This window comes from Taudactylus pleione, unplaced genomic scaffold (genome assembly GCF_031769625.1).
Source record: "Taudactylus pleione unplaced genomic scaffold, aTauple2 ptg000172l, whole genome shotgun sequence".
In the NCBI taxonomy this organism is placed as follows: domain Eukaryota; kingdom Metazoa; phylum Chordata; class Amphibia; order Anura; family Myobatrachidae; genus Taudactylus; species Taudactylus pleione.
The window spans coordinates 7,726,953-7,751,283 of NW_028284574.1; the positions used below are offsets into that span (position 1 = coordinate 7,726,953).

A 24,331-nucleotide genomic window follows, 5' to 3' on the forward strand; every position below is an offset into this window, starting at 1 on the left:
TCTGAATCGGGCCCACAGCCTGCAGGTCATTTTATACAATATTTTCAATAATTTTGTGGCTCAAGCAAAGTTTGTGTACACTAATGAAATTCATTTATGTTTCATATACACTTTATAGACACAGCCTGAAGGTAATTTTATACAATATTTTTAATAATTTGTGCCTTAGACAATGTTTGTGTACATTGAACCATCAAAAATCAAAGGTTTCATTATCTCAGTCATGCCAAAATTATTCTGTATTTGGGAATATTCCGTATTTCGGAAAATTTGGATATGGGAGACTCAACCTGTATCTAGTTTCAGAACCAGGTAGAAATCAATTAAATCATTTCAGAAATGAACAATAATTAGCATCAGAACACTTATCCTGAGTATGGAAGCTACTATAAATCTTCTATCAACTTGCTGATACTCTTCTGAGTAACTGCTCCTTTTTTTCATAACAATAAAGCAATGTGTTTGCAGCGTACTTGCCTACTTTTTTCATCCCCTATCCGGAAGAGGGGCTACTTCGGGAGGCAGGGCTGGGCTCTCCCATTTTCACATCACTTAGCCCTGCACCCACCACACCAGCTGCGATTCCCCATTCTGCCCACTTCACTAGGAAGTTTTGACCACTCTTCCAGGGGTGCGGAGGACTACCTGAAAAATCAGGAGCCTCCCGCAACTTCCGGGAGAATAGATAAGTATTGTATGCAGCCTTAATGACATTCTTACATGATTACCTGAATCCCCATAACATCTACTTTTATCTCATTTCAGCTAGGTATATTATATTGTTTTACAGGTAATGACCTCTCTTGAAAATAACTTTGTCTTTAGAAAGAATTTAATTCCTTCATCATGTAACCAATGGACATGTGCCTACATTAAGTGCAGGAACAAGTAAGCAAACTTCTATAGAGTATGGTCCTCGTAAGAATATTCAGTGTTGTACTTAGCTGACTAGGGGCCTGATTCAGACCCACTCGTGAGCGGCTGTCCGCTCGCAAGTGGGTCGATGGTGTGCACTGAGCATGCGCACGACAGAGGGAGCTCCGTCGTGCGCATGCGCCAGACGCGACGAGCGAAGGAAAGTCCTTCGCTCATTGTGTCTGATCAAAGGGGGCGTGCTGTCGATGTTGATTGACAGCACGCCCCTTTGCTAGGCGTGCCGGGGACGTGCCTCCCTGACGGGGGCGTTCCCACGGGAACGCCTGCCGTCAGAAGCCGGCCCACTGACATCACTAGTGATGTCAGTGGGAGTGATTTTGGCTCTGATAGAGCCAAAATCACTCCGGAGCCTGAGGTTGAAAACCTCAACCGCAGGCTCCGGCTCGCAGTTTTGATGGTCGCGATGGTCACGACCATCGGGGCCATCAAAATGCACGCTCGTATAGCCTGTGGGTGGTGACCCACAGCTATACGAGCGTCCAGGAGGACGCTCCATTTTCATGGAGGCCGGCCCTCATTCAGAGCGTGCGCTCTGCTCAGAGCGTACGGCTCTGAATGAGGGCCTAGGTTTTAAGAACTCATTTAAGTCCCACCATGTCACCTCCTATGAAAGCAGAAAAAGCAAAAGGTAATTTATTGTCCAAAATGTTGAATGAGACACAATACAATAGGGTTGGGTACAGGATGCAGGTGCTCAGGATCCCAGAGCTGAAACTCCCAACGCCAGAATCCCGACTGGGTTAAAATACCTACAGCTACTGGTAAGTACCCTATCTCTAAACCTAACCTCTCCCCCCCAAGCCTAATCCTAACGCTCCCCCCTGGAGCCTAACCCTCCCTGTAGTGCCTAGCCCTAACTCTCCCCCTATCCCCAATACTTATCGTCAGGATGCCGGCGGTCGGGATGCTGGGGCAGGGAATGTGACTGGTGTCGGGATTCCGGGGCCGGCATTCTGAGTGCCAGCATTCCCACCACCGGGATGCCTACTATATATCCCATACAATAACCTCCTTGTGTCCTGTGTGATACAGTGTCACACTGAGGCTTGCAGTAATACATATGTCTAATAGGGTTATGAGTAATACATTAAAATGTCGGTTTGGTGATTGTAGAAACAGGTGAAACTGTGCACCTGTCAGTCTAAATTAAAATATTGATCTGATCATTTATATTAATGTATTGAGACTCTTATCTTGCAATAGCGGTGTCCTAACATTTTTAAAGGAGCCTGAGAGAAAAACTGTTAATAACACACCTGAACATTATTGAAGGAATAAGTATTAATTATTATTATTCCATTGTTTCCAGCGCCATCTTTTATTTCTAAATAGTTTTTAACTATTTCTAAAGGAGCCGTCTTGCTGCAAACCTTTAGACCAACATTAATTGGCGTATGTATTAATAATTGTGGCAGTGCTGTGATTAGTAACAATCCTGGTTCACGGCAAGAATAATTGTTTATTACATGATTATCCCTGCTACGGGGGAAATTCAATTAGCCGGGATAAAATGTTATATTAACATGTGTCAGTTTATCACACTTATCACCTGTTAATGTCACCTATTGCCTATATCGGTGCTCTCGTTTTATGTCCAATTCAATTCAAAAAGCCATCTTTTGGCATTTGCGCGAAAATTCTTGCAGGTGTTACACAAGATAGGTATACGTGAAAACGGGGAAATCAGCCTGTAGTCAAAAAAATCCAACTAATATATAATAACAATATAGAAGTATATTAGAGGCCCAACAATTTGGGGTTATTAAATTGTGTCAAATGTATGTTATAAGCATTTTTCAATAACAGTGACAAAATCATAGAAAGCAAGTCTTTTTCAGCAAATTAAATGCTATAGAAGAATTAGGGGTGCATAGAAATGCCTGTCAGTTTATAATGGGTTTTTTTTAAGCCCCTGTTAAAAAAGTGTTAAAAAGCACATGCAATGTGTAAAACACCTGCCCCATCCATACTGCACCACGATATACTTGTCCCACATCTTTTAACTCATTTTTCTGCACTTTGCAGAATTTCACCCCAAATATGACATGTTATTACTTGCCAAATAAAGCTACACTATGTAGACAAAAGTGATTGGACACCCTCGCGGAATCGAAATGCATACCATGCATCAGGGCCGTAGCTAGGGTAGTGCAACCGGTACCATCGCACAGGGCACCACAGGTCAGGGGGCGCTGTTGAGCCTGTCAAGTTTCTGTTTATTATCATTCTCACTTATAACTTTCTCTTATTTCATCCCCAGCATCTCCTGGCCTCCCCTATCTCTTCCCTGGCCCTTCCCCATGAGGCAATTCCCCTTTTTTGGGTGCATCATGTCCCTTTGAAAAATAAGGGGGGCGCCAATGCTCTTTCTGGCACAGGGTACCAAAAAGTCTAGCTACGGCTCTGCCATGCATACCATTGCACATGAGTTCCAAATGGCCACTAATGTGGCGGTTTAGACAAGAACACTTGGTAGGCCCATGCACTTGCAGTTTTACGGAAACAACAAATGTTTTTATCAGGACGGCAATGCTACCTGTCATGTTTCCTGGGTGATGCTGGACTGGTATATAGTAAATTCGGTAACCCGGATGGACTGGCCAGCTCAGAGTGCAGATCTTAACCCAACTGAGAACCTCTGGGATGAATTGGAGTGACAGGTGCGTTCTGGGCTGACTCAACCTTCAGTGTCACAGTTGGGCATTGTATATAAGGCGGAATGGTAAAACATGCTGCCTGCTGTTGTCCAGAAACTTGTGGACAGTTTGCCAGTAGGGTGTCTGCAGTAATCACTGCACGTGGTGGACACACAAAGTACTGACGTCAATAAAATCTTGTTGATCTATTTGCTGTCAGTGTCCAATCACTTGTGTCTACATAGTGTAAATAACAATTTCTTAACTGGGAGGGTGTCCCAATGGTTCTGAACCAAGTCCCAATATTTTTACCTTAAAATAGTAATTTTCCCCAACTTTTCACCTGTTTAGGGGTTCCCAATAAAAAAGACACATTGGGCCTGATTCAGACCCACTCGCGAGCGGCTGTCCGCTCGCAAGTGGGTCGATGTTATGGACTGAGCATGCGCACGACGGAGGGAGCTCCGTCGTGCGCATGCGCCAGACGCGACGAGCGAAGGAAAGTCCTTCGCTCGTTGTGTCCGATCAAAGGGGGCGTGCTGTCAATGTTGATTGACAGCACGCCCCCTTTGGTGGGCGTGCCGGGGGCGTGCCTCCCTGACGGGGGCGTTCCCACGGGAACGCCTCCCGTCAGAAGCCGGCCCACTGACATCACTAGTGATGTCAGTGGGAGTGATTTTGGCTCTGATAGAGCCAAAATCACTCCGGAGCTTGCGGTTGAAAACCTCAACCGCAGGCTCCGGCTCGCAAATTCGATGGTCGCGATGGTCTCGACCATCGCGACCATCACAATGCACGCTCGTATAGCCTGTGGGTGGTGACCCACAGCTATACGAGCGTCCAGGAGGACGCTCCATGAAAATGGAGCCCGGCCCTCATTCAGAGCGTGCGCTCTGCTCAGAGCGTACGGCTCTGAATGAGGGCCATTATCTCCCATGATGAATTAGTGCACATTAACTGAGTGGCTAATTGAATAGGGCAAATAAAAATTCACCCGAAATTCACTTTTACTTGCAAAAACAGGTTATCGCAACTAATTAAATTCCCCCCTATGTATCAAAAATTTCTAGAGGGCCAGAACTTAAGAAAAGACACTGTCCCTGTGACTTTATTCCTTGTAAATTGGAGGAGTCTTTAGTGTTTTTCGAAAGACGACTCCACAATATCTGATACTGGCCATGTTTGCAGTGTCAGTTTCTGAAAAACTTGGGAGGAGAGTGAGGCTGCAGGAAAGGGATCGTGAGATCCCTCTCCTCTGAAAATGCTTCCATAGGCACAAAGCGGCTATGATTTCTGGAGCTTGGTACATAGAGGTCAGACTGCAGAGAATAATGGTGCCTGTGGTCTGAAGCACTAGTTAGACTTTTGCAGGAAATTTCTGCGAAATCTCCTGAATTACGCAAATTGGTACATAGTGGTGCATAAAATCATGAAGAAACTAGAAAAAAAGAGCTTTATAAATATGTCGCTACAGTTAGTCATGATTATTTTATCCCATATCAGGTGCAACACTTATATCCCTCATCCTATACTCAACCATTTTTCTATGCATGGGTGAGTAGCACATACAGAAGGGTGGTCATTCTTCCTGACATCCAGTGTTTGGTCCCATACAATGACATAATTTAGCAAAGTTAATGATGAGTTCTACTTTATAAACTGTAAATTTGCTTTTGAATAACAAACTACCCAAATGTATTTATTATTACATACATGAATGGTCTGAGCAGGGGGGCATATGTCCCCCACCTTCCATGCTGGAGCCTAATGACTGTTTTGAGGTGGCATCTGGCCAGCCTGGTTTTACTAAATGCAGCCATGAAGGCCACTTATGTGAGGGTGTGGTATAATAGATAGACAGTTAAATGGTTGACATTGTCTAGGTAGATACCAGATGTTAAACAGACAATAGGTCGACAGGGACAAAATATTGACACACTAAATGTCGACATGGAAGAAAGTCGACATTTACAAATGGTCAACATTGTCAAAAGGTCGGCATGAAAATGGCTGACAAATAGTTGACACATGATTTTTTTTTTTCTAACCCTAAACTTCACCCTAACCCTCCCCTTGGTGCCTATCCCTAACCCTCCCTCCTGGTGCCTAACCCTAACTGTTGGTATAGGTGCCTGACCTTAACTGTCCCATCTAGTGCCTAACCTTAACCCTCTCTCCTGCTACCTAAACCTAAATGTCGGGGTAAGTGCCTAACCCTAACCGCCGGGGTAAGTGCCTAACACTAACCCTCTGGTAAGTGCCTAACCCTAAAAAAAATAGAGATGAGCAGGTTCGGATTCGTTCGGATTTCCACGCCGAGTTCGGATTTTTCCCGGCAAAAAAAAGGGACTCAGAAAGAGGAAAAAGGTCATCTTTCATGGACAAACAAAAGTCCACAAATGATGATGTTAGTCCATGAAAAATGATGTTTTGCCTCTTTCTGAGTCTCGTTTTTTGTTGGGAAAAATCCGAACTCAGCGTGGAAATCCGAACTAATCTGAACCCGCTCATCTCTAAAGAAAAAAAGCTAGAAAAATGTGTCGACCATGTGAGCATCAATCATTTTCATGTCAACCTTTGACCCCAATTACCATTTGTATCCGTCGACCTTCTTTGATGCCAATCGTTGTGTATTGACATTTTGTTCCTGTTGACCTTTTGTACCTGTCGACCTATTGTCTGTCTATCATCTGGTCAGGGTAGTTTCTATAGTTGGTGCAGGGTGTTTGGGGCACACGGGCGCCTGGGTCCTGGGGGGGCCCACACCACACACCCTGTACCCTTATTTGTAATACTTACCACTCTGCCACCAGAGTCCCACGTCAGCGCCGGTATCAGCGCTGTCAAAATCACCTGGAAAATGGCCGCTGTGGCCGTTTTGTGCAGGACTGCAAGGTATTACGGATGTGAGAAAGCAGCAGTGGGTGTCTCTATGCTGGCTGAGCTATGGCAGGCATTAGCATATTCATTGCATGCGATTATGCAGCTGCAATCGTAATTGAGATTCATACTAAATCAGAAAGATGCAATGCTTAGTACATCCCATCCATATTTTGAGAAAAAAAGTCACTCAGTATTGCTTTTGGCCTTTGATATATCATTCCATCTGTACTATATTTAAAACCATAATTTACAGATGGGCTGCTCCTCGTGGGCCAGTGCCATTGCCCCACAAGCTAAACTTTGCCAGCCATACATTAAAAAATGGAAATCACCTTTTTTTCTAGTAGTTCTGATTAAAATCTATAAAGAATAGTGCAAGCCGGTCTGCCGGTTTGATATATTCCCAAGAGATATTTGGAAAATACAGAAACCCTGACAGGAATTACTGTATCTGCGTCACTTGTTACAGAACATGAGCGTTCACCTATAATGTTACGTAATAATATTATATAGCTGGACTATAAACAATTGCCTTTTACTTAATTTTTAGTACTTTCCTAGTTATTTTTTGCTTCTGTTCACTTTAAATGTTAAAGGCCATAAAGAATAATAATTGCCAAAATGTTCTTCTGTTATGCATATCCATAGGAGAGGTTTAAAATATGAATGATCGCCTGTCTGCATCATTTTGGTATAAAGAGAAAAGCATAGGTAATGCATGTAATACATTAATTTAAAATAAAATCATGATTTAAAATTCAAGATTAATATTAATGTGTCCAAACCTTAAGTCCCAATGTGATATCTCTCAATCCCTGCAAATCTTTTCTTAGAATGAGCTAATTATGTGCCTGGCACTTTATAAAGATACCATTGAGACACAGAACTACAAAGAATGAAAACGCAATAAAATGGTTTGGATAACACTTGCCTGTGCCTCAAAATGGATACTCAATTGGTAGTCTGTAAATTAATAGCTTGTGACCCTGTCTGCTTCACACACACACAAACAACCGCCCTGTGTAAGTTACATGCAAATCTACTGAGCTGTGTAGATGGTATTAACCATTTGTATAACTTGAATCAATCGCTCTTCCACGCTTTCATGAATGGATTTTGAACTCATCCTGGCATGAACAAGCCTCTTGATTGTAAACTGTATGCCAGCCAACCAATATATTAACCATTGTAGTTCCTGCTCTAGGATACAAAAATGAACACTGTCTATCAATGGTGCTTTTTGTTGAGCACTAAATCTGTGAGAAGAAATAATTAATGAACCTTTATATCTGTACTTTGTGTTTTAAACCACATTTGTGCATCTGATGTAATCACCCCAAGCACACACAGAAGAAACAAGTGACTAATGGTGCTGTTTGACAATTCCAGGGAATGCAAATCATTTCTTGGTTGTCACATAACACATATTCTTTTCACATATTACCTAAGCAATTCTGTGCAGTCATCTCCAGCAAAGGGTTAACCATGCTTCTTAATTAGCCCTTTCAGTTGCATAAGGGCTAAGAATCATGTGACCCTTTGGAAGCTAGGAGTTAATATCTCCATCACCACCAAACCCTCCTAGCGAGAGCATGGGAGGTCTGTTCATCTAGCAGTTGATCTGTATCACAGCATCACCTCTGAGATATAGGACAGTGTAAGAACCTAAAAATAGCCACACACACAAAAAAGCAACCTTGAAGTCATCAGCAGGATGAACGAGGGAAAGCAAAAAAATCAGTAAGCCTTGTTTCCTCTACAGTCTGTGGACCTGTTACACGCTTGTGCGGAATGAAATGTAAAAGCCCAGTGCTTCTTCAGCATGTGAGGAGGAAATATTAGCTCTACATTCTGCTATAGAGCAGGGCGCCACCTGCCTTTTAATCCATATTATTCTCTGCAGGAGTGAGTTATAGAGGCAGAGAAGGGGAATAAAGATGAGAATTACTGTATTCAACCTGCATGCACAGGAGGTGATGCTGCCAGGACCATGTCACTATTACCAAGTGACCAGATTCAAGTCCTGATACTGTTATCTGCTTATTTTATGGATGCTCATCAAGGACTTTCTAATCCCTTTCGCATGACTGATTCTGTTCTGTTCTCCATTCTGCAAGGTTCCACTAGGATCTCCACTTCACGCAGCTGGGAAATAGCGGATCCCAAATATTGAGACTTCTACATCAGGTAAGGAGACTGTGTCCAAATAAGGGAATAGGCTGCCTGTGACTGTTTTTCATTACCTCTGACAGAGGAGAGCTGACATTTCTTATTTCCACATGAAAGATTGGGTAGTTAGGGGAACCACAAACTGATCTCTCCTCTTTGAAGTGCAGCTTCCATTTTTTTTTTTTTTTTATTAACATGTGAAAGAAAACGACAGGCTGACTGAAAACAGGAGCTGTGCAAAAAAAAAAAAAAGAACTGTAGGTATTTAATAGTACAACACCGGCTCTCTGGATATCCTTGTTTAAGAGAAGTATTTACTGCTGCTCTGTACTTTGGAAAGCAGCTTCACAGAGATCTCAAGGCTGCGAGTGCAAACGAGAAATGGAGAAGACTGGGCATTTCATTCAATGAATCTGTAGTGCTGTAAATGTAGGGAATCAGAGGGTGTTTTTTTATTACATTACAAAATGAAATCAGTGTGGTGTTCTATCTGATCCGCCTGTGTGACTAACAGTTTTGCTGAAGATGCAATAGAATGGGCAGCTCTGTGGGTAACTTTTCAGCTGGGCTCCCAGTGCTGAGCCCATTAGCATGCAGTGTCAGATCTGTTGTGTGTTTAATGATTGCGTTTGGAGCTCACATCTTTCTGTTGTTTTACAGCACTGGGGCTGCCAGGGAGAGACCAACAGACTTTCAGCTACAATCATCTCTGCTCACATCTCCTACAATCTGGGTACCATTTCCAGCAGCGTATAGGGGGTAAAGATCCTGGTTGGATTTGATGAAATCAACCTGGCAAGTAATGTGTAGACCCCGGCCAGCAGAATATTGAGTACTGGAGGTGTGGCACCCTTTGCCTTCCACTTTTCTCTTGCTGATTTCTCTCCCTGATTACTTCTGGCTGATATATTTTTTTCTTCTTCTTCTGACAAAGATCGGAATAAAAGCAGGCATCTGAAGGGTTTTCTGTAAGTGATGCCTGCCCTACACTTAAGGTAAGCTTATTATTACATTTTTATTCTGACTACCAGTTGATTCTGCGTTTGAGAGAAGTTTTAAATCTGTGTATGCCTAGCCTGTTGCTGATCACAATCGCACTGTGATTTACTATTATGATTTGCTTTGCAATCACTGGTAATCTGTAATCTTATTTTATGTGTATTGAAAAGCCAAATAGCATGTGATATTAAAAGAAAAATAAGTGGAGGGCTGAGTAATAGTGCTGATTTTTGTATTTAAATGGCAAAAGGAAAAACTAATCATGAGGTTTACATGGAAAGTATGTGAGAGAGTTAACAAAGGAGAAAAAGCACAGCACTACAACAAGTAAGTGATCTCACAATATATTATCCATTATGTAACTGAGGGCCTGTATGGCATAGCAACTTCCTGGCAGAAGCAGGGCTCATTTGGTAGGGATTATTAGTAGGTTTATGGTTTTGTTTATTTGGATTCTACCATTCCTTAAGGACTTGCATTGATGAGAACAAAAGACGTATCAAAATCCTCTCGTTTGATAAGAGCATTAATAGGCATTTAATAAGATTGTCATCATGTTTAGAAGATAAAGCTCACTGTGCATTTCAATCACTGGCACTCATTGTTCAGAGTCATTCAGATCACATAGCACCACCACAGTGTGTAGCGTTGAATCTATGAGAAATGTTTACAAATAGGAAAGAGTCCAGTAGCAAAGTAAGAGATAACATTGTGTCCAGGAACACAATAATAGATTTTACAAAGAGGTAAAAAAAAATCTCAGAAGTGATATATACTGATGACTTTGTATATAGTTTTTGGTAAGGCCAGTACAGAAAGTATTTTGTTCTATTTATACCTTTACTCACATGAGTCATGTTAAAATGTGACCACTGTTACCAATAAAATGCTAATTATGATAATATTTACAATGTATAATGCAATTGTTTTTGACCCCAGTCAACATCTTTCCCATAATCATTCATATTAGAGAGATACACTAGTGATGGCATCATGGAAAGGCAGTGAGATGTGGGAGTCACTAAATTCTAATTAACTGATGTTCCAAACTATAATTAAGACTGTGAAGTATTTCTCTTTCCCCTCCTCTTCTCCTGCCATTGCTCCAACAGTTCCAGCATGTGACTACATCTGTAGCATTCAGATGTCATGTATGATGTCACCAAAAGCCATCCGAGCAGAATACTTACAATTTTGTAGCAAGCCCAGCCAACTCAGCTTACCTGTATAATTCAGCTGTTAAATAAATATATATGATAACCCTACTGGTAAATTCCTGTCCTCTGGCATTTAAAAGGGATTTATCTACTCTACATATACTCTACATATAAATAGATGCAGTGCACTTAGATTGAAACCTCTTTACAACTAATTTGAGTGCTGTGCTTGTTGAATAAATTACAAATAAAGTATGTTGTACAGTTTGTATCTCATAAATATAATAAACTGATTACTGCTGGATAGTCACAATCTTATTTATGTTTTAAAGTGCCAGAAAACCCCTTCACCATTTTAAAGAATGTCACACATTGTAGATGTTAGGAAAGTCTGCTTCACATCATAATGTTATGTTCCAAAACTAAGACTTACAGTACGTTTATGTCCAGTTAAAACTCAATGTCTTATTATACATTCTACAGGAAAAATTAAGAGTATTATTACAATCTTTGCAGACATTGGCTTAGTGTCAAGTAATTGAATGGACATTTGTTCTAGGTTTACAGAAACATCTTCATACAAGCTATATAATCTATATGGGCCTCTTCCTGCATTCACATAAACACTGCAAAGTTATTCAGAGATATACTAATATTTCTTTGGAGTCTTGCCTGGTAAAGGCCAGGGGTTTCCATAACAGACCACTGGTTCACATTCACCTATGGTGAACACAATATACTTTTGTGAAATTATGCACAGTACTCTTTTGAAAGATTATTTATTAATAGCAGTAACCTGCTTTTTCTACCAACAAGAACCACTTAATAAAACATATTCTAATGATAGATGTAGCTATAAAACCTAATAGAAACTGACCACAAAACTAATGAGAGATGTCTACTGATATATCGTCCCACTGGAGGCTGCAGCACAAGACATTGTTGCAATCCAAAAGGAAGGCATATCTATAGAGTTTATATTGGGTTCTAAGCCAGATCTAAATAGTCATAATATTGTATTTTTGTGAAATGTAATTCATACGGAATATGTATATTATAATGGAGACCATTGGTCCTATTGAACAGTAAGCTGCAGTGCAAAAATGAAAAATGTTAATGGTTGTTCTTCTTCCAACTTGAAAAAAAAACAGAATGGGAACTACGTATCAAACAGCAGCTGTTTTAACTAAGGTAGTCTCGTTCCACAAGCTTTTCTTGATTGAGTCAACATTAATGAACAAAATGGATACCATAGAGATAAGAGCTGAACTAGAAGGACAGTCCTGAGGCACTGTCAACCATCTCATGGGTCCTTTAAAGTCTGGTCCTTCATTAAAACTTCTAATGCCCATTTCAAATATTTTGGTTCTGTATTTTCATATATGTCAGCTGGGAGAATGGGATGTAGTTATGATTCTGGATCCTAAGCACCGGCATCCCATACCCAACCTGGGAGAATGGATTTTTTCAAAGTCTGATCTGTATATCTTAGAAGCCTGTTTAATCAAATAAAATACAGCCCAATAGAAAGGAATAAAAAACATGGACTGCTCCCAAGAGCATATAAATCAGTGACTTTTCACATCACTATCTAAAACATTTTGGGGGCTTTTTTGTTATATATAGTAATAAACAGCAGTACATTCCTGCTGTCAAAAGCAACAGTGTTTTTCTGTCATTTGTTTTACTTGCACTGGTTTAAGCTAATATCTAATTATGTGTTACTACACATTTGTGCTTTGTATACTGTGTTATCACATTAAAATTGTACACATGAAAAATAAAGTTTGAACTGTGAGGGAGAAATGAAAACCAGTTGAATGTATGAACGTTGCTTCATATAGAGAGGTGGCAGTCTTTACACATTGTCTTGAAAAGAGTCTGACATTATTGTTCTGTGCTGTTTGAGAACATACTCCTTTCAAAAATTAATTTTGTCTATGTCTGCATGTGGGCATCCATTCCCTTTCTCGCATCACAACACTGCGTTGTCACATGCAGTCTTGTCTTCTGTAACATTATCACATGAGTGGACAGGTCACTACCCCTACAAGATCAGCTCTCTCATTATGTCATAATCTGTGGTGATGTGAATGGTCCAATAATGTAATTAGCTACAGGTTATTCTATAACCTACCTGAGCTGAAAAATTATATCATAAATATCATATATCAACCTTAGTGATTATTTTTCCAGACAAAAACCCCTCAGATTGTACTTTATCTCTATTAAGAATGAAATACAAGTTATCTTTAGAAATATGTTTAGGCTTCTCGCTAAAAGTGGGAAAAGTTATTGGGCAATCTCAATTATTAACAGTTTTCTTTATATAGCACCTACTGTACACAATACACAGCACTCTACTAAGAGTAATAATCATTTATATCAATCCTGACCCGGTGGACCATACACTCACTCGGGATAGGTACGGGATGCCAGCGGTCAAAATCTTGACGACGGCATCCAAACAGGTTTTGTATACTGACTCCTGTCGGTAGGTATCCTAAACCATCCCCTCTCCCTATCCTAAACCTACCCCCCCCCCCCTAGTGCCTAACACTAACCCTCCTCCTAGTGCCTAACCCTGTCCCAACCCTGCTACTTGCCTTCGGGATGCCAGCACCGGGATTCTGACAGGTGTCAGGATTCCGGCACTGGTATTCTAAGCGCTGGCATCCCATGTGCTGGGATACTGACCGTATCCCACTTACTCTATCCCTAACACATGGACACCCACATAAACTAGAATTAATTTAATCAGACGGCAAGTGAAGTACCAGTATGTCTGCAGAGCCTTGGAGGAGACTAGAGCACCATCCAACACACAGAAGGAGGCCATAGATAGTCCATAGGGATGAATCAGTGGTTGAAATTGAAGTGATAATCCCAGTGCTGTGAGGTGTATATACTACCCACTGTGCCACCATGCTATCAAGTTCCCCACATTGTTAAAGTTTTACATATTGTCCCTAGTAACTCTATTATCTCAGACGAGGCCCACAATCTATATTCCAGTAATTTATAAAGGATAAATGTCTAATTATATTACTGTACAATCCCAGAGGCTGATTAAGAGTTGGGAGCAGAGCAAGAAAAAATTGTATTTTTGTACAATGGCACAAAGCAAAAGGTGCTAATGCATTTATTTTATTTTTATTTCTTTGTAGTCAGGGTAAATACTGGCAGCCTTTGCATGTAGCCCACAAATGCTGGGCAGCCTCATTTTTACACTGCAATTTAGATTTGAACTCTCCTTCCACGTATAATACTTTCTGCACCTTTTACAAACATGGTGTTGCCCCCAACAGCCCCTTAGTGTTAAATGATGTTGTTACCTTTAGTACACTCCGGGCCTGATTCAGAGATGGACGCTAGTGTGAACGCAGCTACGATTTCGCACACAACGCAGAAAATATGCTAATGTCTGCAAATATCACCTGAGCATAAGGACCCCACTGCTGCCTTCTTACCTGCATGCGACAGCGCATTCCTGCATACATATTGGTAACGACGCTACACATTCGTGGCCATCTTGGCCTAACGGTGGTTCTGACTTGCAGTCTTAGGAGCTCTTCAGACACGCAGAGCTGCTTATGCACTCGCAGTGGCTAATTTAAAAATGCCCATGTGATGGTGTTTAAACGGACAGACACGCCTATATTTCTCAGACCACCCCCCCTCCGTCACCACCCTCAAACGCTGACAACCTGTCACTCACTCTGCAATAGATTCCTATGTGCGTCCTTGATTGCTGTGCACATGCAGTGTGGCTTTTACACATGTGCAATGGCAAATAATCGCTTGTTTGCATGAGTAATTGCCTTTGCGTCCATCTCTGATTCAGGCCCTCAGTACAAGATGGATTCACATTGGGAAAGAGAAAGCAAAAGAAAACACACAATGAATTACCGACAGTCGGGATCCTGGCGGTCAGAATCCCGCCGGGATCCTGACAGAGTTAACATACCGAAACTTGTTGGTCAGTATGCTAACCCTCCACCTCTCCCTACCCTAACCCTCCCTCTTTGGTGCCTAACCTTAACATCCCACCCCCCCAGTGCCTGAACCTAACCTCCCCCTCCCTGCACCCTATACCTAACCTTTCCCCATTAGTGCCTAACCCTAACCCCCCAGTGCCTAACCCTAACCCTTAAACCTAACCCTAACCCTCCCCCCAACCCCTCTACTTACCTTTGGCATCCTGGCGGTCGGGATGCTGGTGCGGGACTATGACCGGCGTCGGTATTCCAGCGCCAGTAATGTAAGCATTGGAATCCTGACCGCCAGGATGCTGAAACGCATCCCCATGTGAACATCTTCTCTAATGCTTAAATTCTTTTCACAATAATGATGGAAATGGGTTTCACAGTGCAAATTGTGAATTTTATAACTTGTGGGGCCCATGCATCTATCCAGTATCGGGGCAATTCCCCATTCTGCCGGGGTTGGGGAATCACCGTGTTGGATAATCTCTCTTTCCTGATTCTGACCCGAAAATAGTTGCAATCAGTGAGTCAGGGATATTTAACATTTTGAATTTCTTTGATTCCCTGGCAAATCATCATCGGTGTTGGCAGAACGAGGAATCGGGCCGTCAAGCTATGGGCCCGCATTAGTATAGAAAAAGTAGTCCTTCATTAATTTAGGTAGTGAAATAACTATTTAACATAGTTGTATCACTTAATGTTGTTCTACATATCCCATTCTTTTTATTGCGCCAACATTCGATTAAGACAACCTAAATAAATACACAGCATAAATGCAGGTCCCAAACTTTGTCAGGTATATCCCAAAATCATCTTCTATTGCAAATGGCTTTCACTTACACATTATTGTTTAATCATTAATATCAGTGCATGTCCTAGTGTTACTTATATCATAGATTCTCAATAATAACATCAAAAACCACATAAACTTCTAGGATACCAATACAAATTACAAACATACAGCTCTGAACAGTTAGTGCAGTTGTCGGAGCATTGTGAGGCACCACTGTCCGAAAACTTTCTTACAAACAAACCAAATGTATATGTAAAATATACACAAGACCACCACTTCCATTAGGCAAACCTAAGAGATTACCTAGTGGGACTCTAAAACACTGAATTAGTTACTCATCCAGTGTTTTTAAGGGACATGCAACATACTTTCACAGAGAACCGACCACTGACCTGAAGGCAAGCAGCCAGCAACTTTTTACATGTTAAATTGCTCCAAAGTGTTGATGATATGGTAGGAGTGTGATCTTTATTATACTGTCACAGGCAAGTTCCACAACCACTGTCCCACCTTATGCCCTTTACATCTTGTACCTGTGCTATATATGCCAAACATAAATCCCAACATCTCCCCATTGCAATTGTAGATGATAATAGGACATGCATGCCTCTGTCATGTATAGCCAAGATCCCACAATGCATGGTCATGGGGGCTTGACCAGCGCTTCCAATGTGATGGACCACGCTCCGTCTCTTCGGAATAGCAGTAGTGAATGGAATATACATCATCAACTGGTGCAACATTTGCAGTGAATCGTTTCATTATGCCCTGTCCCTGCTGACTGATGCTGCAGTTTGCATCATTGCACAGTGGTGCTTAATGATGCAAATCACTATAGCACTCCTATCGAACATTCCATATTGTCTTCCCTGCTAGGGATCTCTCTTAAGGGAAGGCATACAATATTGTTAAGTATGGATCTGATGCATACAGAGGAAGCAGTGGCAGACCCTGGGCCTGCCTAAGAGGCAACGGCTCACCCCCAAGATGGCTTGGTCATGCTGCCGCTTTAATGTACTGCCGAACGTAAAGAATGGACCACTGGTATTCCCAATGGAGCATGACTATGCCTCCTACACTATTACCCACACCTCTGTCCCAAAGTAGAGATCCATTCATGAAAAACATTCTAAACAATTAAACTCCCTACCCAACATAAACTGGTGCCACAAAGAGGAAGTTCTCATCAGAGACCTAATTAGCAGTGCTGCAGGTTTTCCCTAATATTAAGACCAAGAAACAAATGTTATATTATGTGCTGCTTCCTTTTCTAAAAACCTATACAATAACTGGGGCAGAGAAATCATCATGGGCCTATAAGCAAAATTTGTAGTACAACCCACGATGGTGCCATTCCAGTCTTCAGTGAAGTCCCAACTAAGACCCCTGCTGTGTTTCTCCGGAAGTGGGTTATAATGGGAGTTGCCCAGCCCCCTTCCCCCTCCAGCATCCTCTGCAGTGGTGGTAGATTCACCACTGAGAACAGTCTCATACATCTAAACATATTTTAAGGTAGAGATGTGGCCTTACACATCTTTGCTCTAGTCACGGCAAAGAGCCTCTCCTGGTGCACCAGGTCCTGCGAGACTTTGCTAATACTGGGCATGCAATGGGACTATGATGCAAGAGCAGACTGGGCTGATTTGCAACACTTGTATATTTGTCTGCAACTGAGTCTCTGAATCTGTATACAAAGTACTACACTGTAGCACCCTCAGCTTTTTTCATTCCAAGTTCCATTGTGCTTCTTATATAGACCCAGGTGCACACAGATAGACAAGTGTCTCATATTAAATTAATCAGCACAGTCTGCTCTAGCATCCTAGTAGCATCACAATGTTATTTTGACGCGTTTTCGGCAAAAGAAAACGCGAAAAAATAGTGCATCGTGTATTGAAGCTAGATGTATAAGGACACATCTGTAAGCCTTTAAAAATACTTATTTCCTCATGATATTTAAAAATAATTCAACATAAGCTCTAACACAATGGACTTACCCTAATGTAATGTTACATTTTCTTATACATTGTGGCAGGCTCAAGTTCAAGGTCAGATAACGGAAAAGTTATTTACTTTATGTTGTTAAGAAAATAACATTGGTTTTCAGCCTGACTTGTTTACTCAAAGGGAGGTAATATTACCAGGATATGATTTGTTCATTCTCAAATTGCTGTAGATACGGATTTGTATCACAATGGCTAACACGCTCTTTAGAAATGTCTCTTAAGCTGAAAATGATCTAGACATGCTTACATGCTATTGTATTCTAGGTTTGTTATTATATTGTGCCATGCTCTAGTGTGTAAGGCAATATTCTGAGTGTTCCAGAGCGTAAGGCAGTGAAATCTTCCATACATTTACCAAGGTCTACTGAGAGTTCAGTCTTGTTGAACTCAATGCTTTTAGTGTGTTATACAGTTTTTCATATTGGTTAATTGCTATCTGTACTAGCCTTCTCTAAATATGTAAGTGTAGCGAGGAAAATCGTAGTGAAAGTAAATGTCCTCTTCTGTGTATAGGACAAAAAGGCTAACTGATGTTCAAAGCTCATAAACATTTATTTCAGAAAAGCATTGCAACAGTCCAAAAGCTGTATTGTCATGCCACCCACTAGAGAGACAAGCTCTTCATATATGAGGGTCTCTATGCTTGGAATGGCTAGTGCACACTATAAAGTACAGCAGAAGATTCAGTCATTGCTTTATTACTGATAGTAGCCCCATGCCTGACCTAGGATACACGAAGCCCAGGGAGACTGACTGTGTAAGCACCACCAGAGTCATTCGTCCATGCAGTCACTTTCACCCAATCACAATTCTGCATAGATGGGACTATGAATCATTGCCACCGCCAGGCCCCATGCTCTCTATGGATCTCTTTCTGAACCACTGACAAACCTTTTCAGCTCAAGTATGTGTTTCTATTTATTATGGATTAATTTAGGGCTCATTGCCAAGGCTAAAGCTGCATGCACCTTCTGTTTGCTGTGCAAAGTTGAATGGAAACACACTTAGGGAGCATTGATTTCTATGAGAAACACATGATCCACACACAGGGATGTTTGAAATTTTACACAGACCAAACTTGTGGAGAACACAGTCAATGTACAGCTTATCCCACTTGTGATTAAATTGGGCAATGTCCAGTCTTTTGGCTTCTAAGCTCAGTTTGCCAGATCACTTTTGACACCCAACATAGACTAATAGTGGTAATCTTCCGACAGTATTTACCGCCAATGGCAATAATGATTCACACTCTTTTATTTAGATTATTTTAGAGAATTATAGTCATTTTCATTACACAAAGACATTTTCAATATCAAGCCAATTACCTGATCCCAGCTGGAGTATTGCATTGTGTTTGGCCAGCATTAAGATACGTTGACCCAGACTCCCATTATAAATCTAACTGTAGGTTATCCTCATTGTAATTATTAGGTCTGTACAAGCAGGATTCAAACACTACAGATGTGTCCTATTGTAATGTGGCTTAAGTCGCTAGTGTTTCATTTGGAAATTTACAAACACCTTTTTGGGTAAGGATCAAAGCATTACAGTTTATAAAGTGACAGATTTTTGTACTACATAATCTGGCCTTACCTATTTTGATCTGTAACATTGTAAATTCTGATAAGTAGCATGGAATCATTGATTTCATCACTTTTTGTAAAATAGATATACAAAGAATGGTTCAGTGCCTTATATTGATAAATTAAAATTTGTAATACAATAATTTAGAAACTGTAGTAAGTATACAATATAGACAGATTTGCATTCACTGTACAAATAATTTTTCATCTCCTGACATTCATATTAAACTGTTTAATAAATGACAAGTGCAAAAAATGACAGTCACTGGTCCATAAATGATGCAATGATGATAAATAATGTGAAGCAGTAAATAATATATACAGGTACATAGGACTCACACATTTGTATAGCCACATTACTTTTGTTGTTACCAGAGTGCCCTGAAACCTGATTGATTGATTGATTGATTGATTGATTGATTGATTGATTGACTTATTAAATATTCATATATATCCATGTAATAATAAACTGCACAAAAGATTAAAATATTACTTTTTTGTTTCCATCACTGGTTAAACAAATAACCTCAAGCATATGTGTGTATCTTTGCTGTTCTCTTTTCCTAGAGCTACTATTTACCTTTATGGGACCCAGACACAAAATTATTTTTGCCTATTGTCACATACTGTAGTCTTCAGACTGTTGTGTACTGTTTAATGGAAGGTGTTATTCGAGAACTTAAGTAGTATAATAAATGAAATCTGTTTTATCTTTCCACCAAACATTGCAAACGCTAATCGTGCATGTACTGTATGGGATGTAGTTACATTACTGCCGCCCGGTTTGCCGGCCGTCGGAATCCCGACAGTGAAAGGCCGACCGGGACTAAAGATAGGTGTTGAAATCCTGACGCCTATCTTTAGCCCGACGATGAAATCCCGACGGCCGGCATCCCAAACGAAGGCAAGCACTCCCGCGGGGACTTATGGTTAGGCACCCCCCCTGGGTTAGGGTTAGGCTACAGGGAGGGGGGGGTTAGTGTTAGGCACCCTTGGGGGGAGGTTAGGGTTAGGCACCCCCCAGGAGCGTTAGGTTTAGTGTGCGGGAAGGGGGGTTTACGGTTAGGCACCACTGGGGAAGGGGTTAGGGCTAGGCACCCCCCAGGGAGGTTAGGGTTAGGCACCACTAAGGGAGGTCGGGATATGTGTTCATCGGGCTTCTGGCATCGGTATGAGAACTGGAGGCTATTCAGCCGTTGGTATTTCATACCGATTCCTACTGTATAACACTATAAACAATACTATAAATTATAGACAATACTGACAAATGCAGGCAAATGAGTGACAAAGCAATCAAACACATGGCAAGAAATTCAGTGACATCATATAGGCTACTTTATATGTAATAAATCATTCTTAGTTCTTAATTTAAATGCTAGGCACATATGAAAAATGCACACTGCTAGAATATGTTATGTGTATTACAGTTTATGGAAATGTGCTTTGTGTACAGCATATTGGTTATGCCAATGTGATATGCAAATATCCCATTGTTGTTGATTAACTACCAGTGTTGTCTTTCAGTCCCTGATTGGTAAAGGAGGGTTACAGTTCAACATAAACTTTTAAATAAAACTCCAACAGAATTGCAATAGAAGGACAGACACTTTTAGACAAATGGGATGATCAAGTACAGTCATGGAGTGTGACAGCCATGATAATTACCATTTTCTCCCCTGTTGCCCCACACAAGGGTGAGGCAGGGCTAATGCTGTGCTATATTGCCCATTTTGACTAGCACCAATGCAACTTCTATTATATGGCTACTATGCTGGCTCAAACTTTGTGTTTATTTTTCAGCATATCCTTAACCTTTTGGGAAGTGTAAAGTTAGCAATCTGAAGATGAAAGATTAATCTAATATATTTATAATCTGCTATCCAGTGTAGCCTTGTTCTATGCTTTTCCTTAATTTCACTCTCAAACACTACCATTTCCAGATCCACCTACCTTGAAACAGTGCATTTTACATGACTGTAGCTTAAGTTGCTTGAAACAGTTCAAATAAATTTTCAAGCAGGCCCTTGTTTAACAAATACTAGCCAATTACACCCAAACATTATATAACTGTATATGATCGCCAGAGACAGAATTGTAAGGCAGGGCTGGTCATGACCAAATTGGTACTCTCAGAAATAGATGCCACCTCAAAGCACATGCATCTTACTCTGGGGGTAGATTTACTAAAGCTTCTAAAACATACAATTGATGTTGCCCATAGCAACCTGTCAGATTCTAGCTAACATTTCTCTATTGCATTCTTGAAATGATAGACAGAATCTGATTGGTTGCTATGGGCAACACCACCACTAATCTGTTTTAGAAGCTTTAGCAAATCTATCCATAGGTAAGAGATAGAGATTTTAGCTGGAGCCCTTTAATTTGCAGACAAATTCCACATATCAATATAATATAAAATATTGTATGGGAAGTTTGATATGCTCCTTACAGCCTGGCCCAAGCTCACCTTCCTTGTCCCCTGGTTCTTCAACTAAAAAGAAACTGTTGTGGTTGTAAGAAAAAAACAAACATGAATCCCACCTGGCAGTTTAAAGGATTTCAATCAAAATCTAACTGTTTTTCTTAAATGCTGGCTCTGGTCAGGCCCCTCAGTTGAATACCAGTGCAGCATGAATAAAATTCACTGCACAGCCTCAACTAATTCTCCTCCTGGCTTCACCTCTCACTCCTCTGGCTCATCTACAGCCTCTTTCCTACCCACCTCTTCCCAGGCAACCTGTGTCCTCCTCCCAGCTCCCCCTCCTTCGGCCCGCATACCTCCTGTTCCCTAGTCACCTTCCTCCTCTTCCTGGCCTGCCTGTGTTCTCAGTCAGGTTCCACTTCCAGCCCACCTACCTCCTCTTCCTGATATACCTCCCTCCTCTTCCAGGCTCAGCATCCCCTTCCTTCGGCCCACCTCCCCTGCAAACTGAGGCTGTGCAGAGTATCTGAAGGGTGATGATCGATCATTGCCCTTCTTTTTATCTGGTCATGGGGCAGCAGCATTCCTGGCGGGTGTCCCTCCCTTTGCCATCCGATGCACATTCCCTGTCTGCCACTGCAGCCTTCCCGTGGGTTCCCTCTCTGGAGCTAGATTGCCCTAGGCTTAAGATTGCCATAATATTCCTTTATTCTAGGATACCTATGATTTACAAAGGTTATGTGGCTGATTAAAACCAGGTGAAATCCATGCTTGAATTTGGCCAGCAACAGAACCTGACAGAACCTACTGTATGTAATTCATATGTGTCCCAGATTAAAAGGATATGACATACCTCCCAACATCTTTGATCCCAAAGTTGGGACCCATGCCAAAGGCAAGCATGTCCGGAAGGGGGTATGGCCTCATTCCTGCAGGCCATGCCCCCTTGGTGATTTTTGGGGGGGGCATGTCCACAAGTCACACCCCCATTTTACATCCTGCGGGCTCCAAGCCCTCTCCCTGCACTTAATGGATGCTGTGTGCATGTGTGCAGCATCCACTTAGCTTCATGGCACTGCTGTTCTCAGGCACCGCCACAGCTCTGTTGTGCTAAGCAGAGTGTCCCAAACCTCATGACCGCCCATGGGACACTATGGCCCGTGGGTGGGACAGTGACCGAAAAATGTGACTGTCCCACTGGAATCAGGACAGTTGGGAGGTATGTTATGGCAAGCCTACAGTACCTAGTCTAGTGCCTGGGTTGCCTATGCCCAGTGCCAGCCCTGTTGTAAGCAATTTACATAAGGAACGCATCCACCATACTCCTGTAACCAAGGGTGTAACTATGAGGGCCCCATATACAAATTTTCACATGCCTTCCCTGCCACACACTACTCCCTTGTGAGCCCCATTGGTGGCCTTTCCTTTCTTAGCAGACACATCTGCTGTCCCCTCTGGGAGGAGCAGCCAAGTTGGCAGGGCATAGCACAGCACAGGTGGGCGATGCAGGGGTTGTAATCAAGTCATCATGGCCCCAGCTTCCCTCCAAACCGAAAATACAGCATTGTAAACCGGGGTTGGGGCTACGATGATGCTATTCAGAGCGATATGCATCATAGGCCATCTTCATTGGGGAAGTGGGCAGCACTGGGTGTATGTGGCCAGGCTCTGGGAGATTTGAATACTCCTTCACGAGACTGGGAGCACCACCCGATATTCATACTTGAACCATTTTGCCACCTGTCTGACTGCGCATAGATTGGAAGGATCGATGGATGAGTTGGCGTTCTTTTGAGTACAGTAAAGGTGTGCTGTCACAAACACTGCTCATGCAGACCTGCAGGAACACACCCTTGCAACAGCACAGGTGCAAACATTCACTGATGATGATGACTTCATAAAGCAAACTCATATGCTGCCAAAGTAGAAGTGGCACATTTTGACATGTGTAGTGCTTTACATATGTGCGGAAATACAATATTTTGATGTTTACAGTAGAGCAATGGTTTCCATATTTTCTCAGTTCACAGCACCCTTAAGCCCTCAGCATTTTTTTCATGGCATCCTTTGGCTATTGGAGAAAGAATTTATTGGCGAGGTTCTTTTGGAACCTTTCATGCTAATACAATGCAGGTCACCAAGCAGGAAATCTTTGCTCATTTTGTTCACACCCCATAGAAGTATGATGGTTTCCTACCATAGTATTTGGACACAGCTGTGCTTCTGTTTGACCTGTTGTTTCTGATCAGCAGCCACCAGCATTGGGTTTTCCTATCACAGAAGAGCAGAAGAGGAAAAAGAAAGGTGTGAAGAGGGAAGAGGTGGAAAGCAAATGATAAGAAGGTGTATGTGGGCAGTGTGAGAAAAAAGTAGGGGAGACAGATGGGATAGGGGGCAATGGTAGACATACACATAAAGGGGCAATAGAGAGGCACACATGGGAAGACAGAAACACAGGTACCCATTAAAAATTTAAGACAGGGGCTAAAGCAAAGGTGCCTGAGACAGACATGGGGGGCAGAGACTCGCACAGATAATGTGACAAACATGGGAACAGTGGACCAGAGGTGGGCAGGGGAGGAGAAGGGACACTATTTACATTGAATTCTGCCAGGAGTCCAGGATTCTGTGCAAGAGCCTTGTTCACCCTGGTATTTTCCCCTCGTTGTCAGATAAATAGATTTGGAGATAATGTATTGACAGTAAATCATCTGTGCCCATTAACTTGTTCTCACTTAATACAGGGGAAGTTGAGGAGGCA

The 24,331-nt window shown here is 41.8% G+C and overlaps 1 protein-coding gene across 2 annotated transcripts in view; it reads left to right on the forward strand.

Moving 5' to 3' along the window:
* The first annotated feature begins 8,387 nt into the window (after positions 1-8,387).
* The window catches only part of KCND3 (potassium voltage-gated channel subfamily D member 3), a 489,764-nt gene continuing 473,820 nt past the window's right edge, over positions 8,388-24,331 (forward strand). For both annotated transcript variants that reach the window (XM_088475420.1, XM_088475421.1), the window contains exons 1-2: positions 8,388-8,642; positions 9,285-9,619. The gene's annotated coding sequence lies outside the window, so the exon portion shown is untranslated. The remainder of the gene's footprint in view (positions 8,643-9,284; positions 9,620-24,331) is intronic.